The sequence below is a fragment of the Bison bison genome, unplaced genomic scaffold (assembly GCF_000754665.1).
Source record: "Bison bison bison isolate TAMUID 2011002044 unplaced genomic scaffold, Bison_UMD1.0 scf7180017855246, whole genome shotgun sequence".
NCBI classification, from domain to species: domain Eukaryota; kingdom Metazoa; phylum Chordata; class Mammalia; order Artiodactyla; family Bovidae; genus Bison; species Bison bison.
In genome coordinates, this window is record NW_011485819.1 from 162,391 (window position 1) to 168,499 (window position 6,109).

Here is a 6,109-nt window from a genome sequence, read left to right on the forward strand (position 1 = left end):
TTTATCTTTGAAAAGAAAGACATATGATTTGCAGAGTACATTTTACATTTATGTTTTCTCTTCTATTTTATTTGGAAAATGTTCCCCAAATTTTTAATTCTATTATTAATGGTAATGCGGTAGCCTAGGACCAGGGAGATGAATACCATGGGAAGTTGGGAGAAGACATGAGTCTGTATGCAGCAGAAACATAAAGGGATGGGAATTCCATTCCTACCATGGATGGACAACTTGGTGCTGTTTGGTAATGAAACTTCAGGTGTCAAAGGCATCTAACTAGGACACTCTTCATGCATGACATTGTGTGAATAAACATACATTAACATACACAATATTTGTTGTATGAGTAAGCATATAATAGATACTTAAGTAGAAGATTTCGTTTGTGTTTGTGTTAGTCTGTGTATACATGTTTAAGTGTAGCAGGTTAACTTTCTATCTTACCTACCAATCTATTTATTTCTGTTTTCCACATAAAATTTTTATTTTCAGAACTTTGAAAATAAGGATATCTTCTGTGTGAAAGATCTGTGTGTACTTAACACCTACATGAGTTGTTCGTCCACATCTACAGAAGCTGTAAATTTACTGAATATGTTAAACTGTATGTGGAACACAAATTTGAAGACTAAAGAACAATAAACAAACACCATAATTAAATTGAAGGTAAAATAACCCACTAACATGCTCTTTCCTAGAGATAACTAAATGTATTCATATTTATTACACACATTTAATAGTGTGTCAGGAACTATTAAACTGGAGTGCAGCTTCCTTTCAAATATTTATGGTTCTCATAAAGTCGAGACTAATGGTAAACAGAGCAGGGGGAAAAGAACACTTGAATTTATCACAGGTTTATGGTCAGGGGAAGCAGTCATACTTTACTCACGGCAAATGGCAATTCACTAAGTATTTATTCATCACCTAACGGATTTCAGGGGTTTCCCAGGTAGTGCAATGGTAAAGAGTCTATCTGCCACTGCAGAGATGCAGGAGATACATCTTCAATCCCTGGATGGGGAAGATCCCCTGGAGTAGGAAATGGCAACCCACTCCTGTATTCTGGCCTGAAAAATTCCGTGGACAGAGGAGCCTGGTGGGCAGACTATAGTTCATGCGGTCAAAAAAAGTGGGACACAACTGAGCACCCATACAATAGTTTTCAGACACTGCAGATATCATATCAGGCACTAGAGATAAGTGAAGAAACAATGGGATAGTTTATGTGTTCTGGTTGATACCAGGTAGAGTGTCTCCCAATGACTGATACACATTTTCTTAAACTCCCTTCTTATAACATATAATTATTGATGGTGCCTTTCCATCCACTTTAGAGCTGAGAATTTAAATGTAAATTCTCATGGAAGGGGGAAAAATTCTTAACTTTGAAATGATTGTAAACTTAGAAAGTTACATCTGAGAATTATAATTTGTGACTGCACAGACACAGAGGAAAACTCAGAAGCATGGGACACTCTGAAGCTTTGCAGAGTTACATTGAGTGAGAACTAGAATGAGAATTCAGATCTCATGTAGACATCCCAGTGTTTTCTCGGCAAATTACACATAAAATGTTGTTCTGGAGGTGTTTCACGTGACACAGGGGCTAAGTGTCTGAAGAGATGGAAAGCATTATGGAGAAAATAAGAAAGACTTGAAATAAGTACTGGGGCAAAGTGCTAAGGAAATGCCCCACAGTTACAGTGAATAGACTGTTTTTGTTTTGTTTTTTTTGGTTTGTTTGTTTTTGTTTTTTCCTAAGAAGTTTAGAACACAATCCTTTCATGATTAATAGGTATCATTCTTTATTCCTTTGTAGGTAACTGAGGCCCGAGGAACCTGCTGCTTACTAAATGGATTTCTTCAGGCTTCCCAACAATGTGACTGAATTTGTTCTCCTGGGACTCACACAGAATCCACACTTGCAGAAAATACTCTTTGTTGCCTTTATGTTCATTTTCCTATTCACCATCTTGACCAATCTTTTCATCATCATCACCATCTCCCTCAGCCCCACGCTTTCAGCTTCCATGTACTTCTTTCTCATCCATTTGTCTTTGTTAGATGCCTCCTTGACCTCCATCAGCACCCCTAAAATGACTTTTGACCTGCTGTACAAGAGGAGAACCATCTCCTGGGGTGGCTGCCTGAGTCAGCTCTTTATGGGACACTTCCTTGGAGCATCAGAGATCATACTCCTCACTGTCATGGCCTATGACCACTATGTGGCCATCTGCAAACCTCTGCACTACATGACCATCATGCGACAGGGGCTCTGTCAGCTCCTGGTGGTGGTGGCCTGGATTGGGGAGATCCTGCATGCCACCAAGCAGATTCTTTTCACAGCAGATTTGACCTTCTGTAGTACCAATGTCATTGATCACTTCATGTGTGATCTCTACTCACTATTGGAAATTTCCTGCAGTGACACCTACAGGCCTGGAATTGTGGTGGCAGCTAACACTGGGGGCATGGCCTTGCTTATTTTTTTCCCTGCTTCTCATCTCCTACATCATCTTCCTGAGCTCCCTGAAATCCCATAGCTCTGAAGGATGACAAAAAGCCCTCTCTACATGTGGCTCCCACTTTACAGAAGTGGTGCTCTTTTTTGTTCCTTGTATATTCGCTCACACACATCCTGCGGCCACTAACCTGCAGACAAGGTGGTGACAGTGTTTTATGGAATTCTCACTCCCATGTTAAATACTATCACTTACACAGTGAGAAACACAGACGTGAAAAATGCCATGAGGAGTTTGTTGAAGAAGAGAGTAACTTAGGCTGCTCATGATGCCAAGAGAATAATGATTTACATAATAGAGACAATTATTTATGTTGTTAGTTATGGGAGACAATTAAGAATTTTTTCCATCATTGACCAAAATATAACACCCAGAAACTAACATTTGTTGATTATTTAATATTGACTATGCATTTTTTAGGCATTTTGGTAAGTTTTAATATATTTTCCTGAGGTTTCCAAGTTAGTGTTATTGGATTCAGAATAAGCAATGGAAAAAACAACTATACACCCTTTTTTTATGGTTTTATGATTGTACAGGAAGTTTTTCTCCATAATCTTAACTATTTACCACAATATATTTATGTGGTAAATATATGTTAATTGGATGAAATTGGCTTGTCCATAGGACTTTGAACTCAGAATTTCTTCCATTTTTCTTCACCTGATGTAAAGCAAATAAGGGGTAGAAATTCTTAGATAGATATGTGGAGAAGGGACAATCGAGGAAAGGAATAGCAGCTGGAATTTTTTCTGTACTATGAACTAATCAAAAGGAAATAATAACTCACTGTCTTTGTGTGTGTTAGTCCCTCAGTCATGTCAAACTCTCTGAGACCCCATGGAATTTAGCCTGCCAGGCTCCTCTGTCCATGGAATTTTTTAGGCAAGTATACTGGGGTTTGTAGCCATTTCCTCCTCCAAGGTATCTTCCTGACCCAGGGACTGAATTCACATCTCCTGTGTCTCCTACATTGCAAGCATATTATTTTACTTCTGAGCCACTGGGGAAGCCTGAATAATTCACTATCTGAAATTATTTTCTTAACAAAAGAAAATTTGTAAGTATTCTTAATTTGCTCTATTTTGTTAAACACCTTTATGAGTCACATTTTTCTTTTGTATAAAGGAAATATTTTCATGTTCCATACCAAGACTTTAGGAACCATTTGAAACAAAGTATGAATCTTTTTATAAATCTCAACAAAAAAAGCATATGGGTAGGTTCCAAAGCTATTGTGCTGTAATTCAGTTCAGTTCACTTCAGTTGCTCAGTCCTGTCCGACTCTTTGCGACCCCATGAAGCACAGCACACCAGGCCTCCCTGTCCATCGCCAACTCCCATAGTTCATTCAGATTCACATCCATCGAGTCAGTGATGCCCTGCAGCCATCTCATCCTCTGTCATCCCCTTCTCCTGCCCCCAATCTCTCCCAGCATCACAGTCTTTTCCAGTGAGTCAACTCTTTGCATGAGGTGGCCAAAGTACTGGAGTTTCAGCTTTAGCATCATTTCTTCCAAAGAACACCCAGGACTGATCTCCTTCAGAATGGACTGGTTGGATCTCCTTGCAGTCTAAGGGACTCTCAAGAGTCTTCTCCAACACCACAGTTCAAAAGCATCAATTCTTCTGCGCTCAGCTTTCTTCACAGTCCAACTCTCACATCCATATATGACTACTGGAAAAACCATAGCCTTGACTAGATGGACCTTTGTTGGCAAAGTAATGTCTCTGCTTTTCAATATGCTATCTAGGTTGGTCATAACTTTCCTTCCAAAGAGTAAGCGTCTTTTAATTTCATGGCTAGAGTCACCATCTGCAGTGATTTTGGAGCCCCCAAAAATAAAGTCTGACACTGTTTCCACTGTTTCCCATCTATTTCCCATGAAGTGATGGGACCAGATGGCATGACCTTAGGTTTCTGAATGTTGAGCTTTAAGCCAACTTTTTCACTCTCCACTTTCATTTTCATCAAGAGGCTTTTGAGTTCCTCTTCACTTTCTGCCATAAGGGTGATGTCATCTGCATTTCTGAGGTTATTGATATTTCACCCAGCAATCTTGATTCCAGCTTGTGCTTCTTCCAGTCCAGCGTTTCTCATGATGTACTCTGCATATTAGTTAAATAAGCAGGCTGACAGTACTTGACATACTCCTTTTCCTATTTGGAACCAGTCTGTTGTTCCATGTCCAGTTCTAACTGTTGCTTCCTGACCTGCATATAGGTTTCTCAAAAGGCAGGTCAAGTGGCCTGGTATTCCCATCTCTTTCAGAGTTTTCCAGTTTATTGTGATCCACACAGTCAAAAGCTTTGGCATAGTCAATAAAGCAAAAAGAGACGTTTTTCTGGAACTCTCTTGCTTTTTCGATGATCCAGTGGATGTTGGCAATTTGATCTCTGGTCCCTCTGCCTTTTCTAAAACCAGCTTGAACATCTGGGAGTTCACGGTTCACACATTGCTGAAGCCTGGCTTGGAGAATTTTGAGCATTACTTTACTAGTGTATGAGATGAGTGCAATTGTGCAGTAGTTTGAGCATTCTTTGGGACTGGAATGAAAACTGACCTTTTCCAGTCCTGTGGCCACTGCTGAGTTTTCCAAATTTGCTGGCATATTGAGTGCAGCACTTTCACAGCATCATCTTTCCTACTTAAATTCCTTAAAAAAAAATTTTTGGGGGGGTGGGAGTTGATTTTATTCTTTTTTGTAATTTTACAATATTGTATTGGTTTTGCCATAAATGAACATGAATCTGCCATAGGTGTACACGTGTTACCCATCCTGAACCCCTCTCCCACCTCCCTCCCCATACCATCCCTCTTGGTCATCCCAGTGCACCAGCCCCAAGCATCCTGTATCATGCATCAAAACTGGACTGGTGATTAGTCTCTTCTATGATATTATACATGTTTCAATGTCATCCTCCCAAATTATCCTACCCTCTCCCTCTCCCACAGAGTCCAAAAGATTGTTCTATACATCTGTGTCTCTTGCTGTCTCGCATTCAGGGTTATTGTTACCATCTTTCTAAATTCCATATATATGCATTAGTATACTGTATTGGTGTTTTTCTTTCTGGCTTACTTCACTCTGTATAATAGGCTCCAGTTTCATCCACCTTATTAGAACTGATTCAAATGTATTCTTTTTAATGGCTGAGTAATAATCCAATTTTGACACTATACTCAGTATTTATCCTTGGTGGGGGATAATGATAAAACAATAGTGTAGTCTTTTCCACATAAAAGTAAACTATGGCTGACATCCCCATTGTTCCAAAGTTCATTTGAAAGTATAACATTATGCAAATAGCAACTAAATTTTTTTTAATTTTATTTAATTTTTAAACTTTACATAATTGTATTAGTTTTGCCAAATATCAAAGTGAATCCACCACAGGTATACATGTGTTCCCCATCCTGAACCCTCCTCCCTCCTCCCTCCCCATACCATCCCTCTGGGTCGTCCCAGTGCACTAGCCCCAAGCGTCCAGTATCGTGCATCGAACCTGGACTGGCATCTCGTTTCATACATGATATTTTACATGTTTCAATGCCATTCTCCCAAATCTTCCCACCCTCTCCC

General features: G+C 39.5%; 1 pseudogene; it reads left to right on the forward strand.

Annotated features, from left to right (window-relative positions):
- The first annotated feature begins 1,856 nt into the window (after positions 1–1,856).
- Positions 1,857–2,783, forward strand: LOC105002008 (annotated as a pseudogene).
- Positions 2,784–6,109: the final 3,326 nt, after the last annotated feature.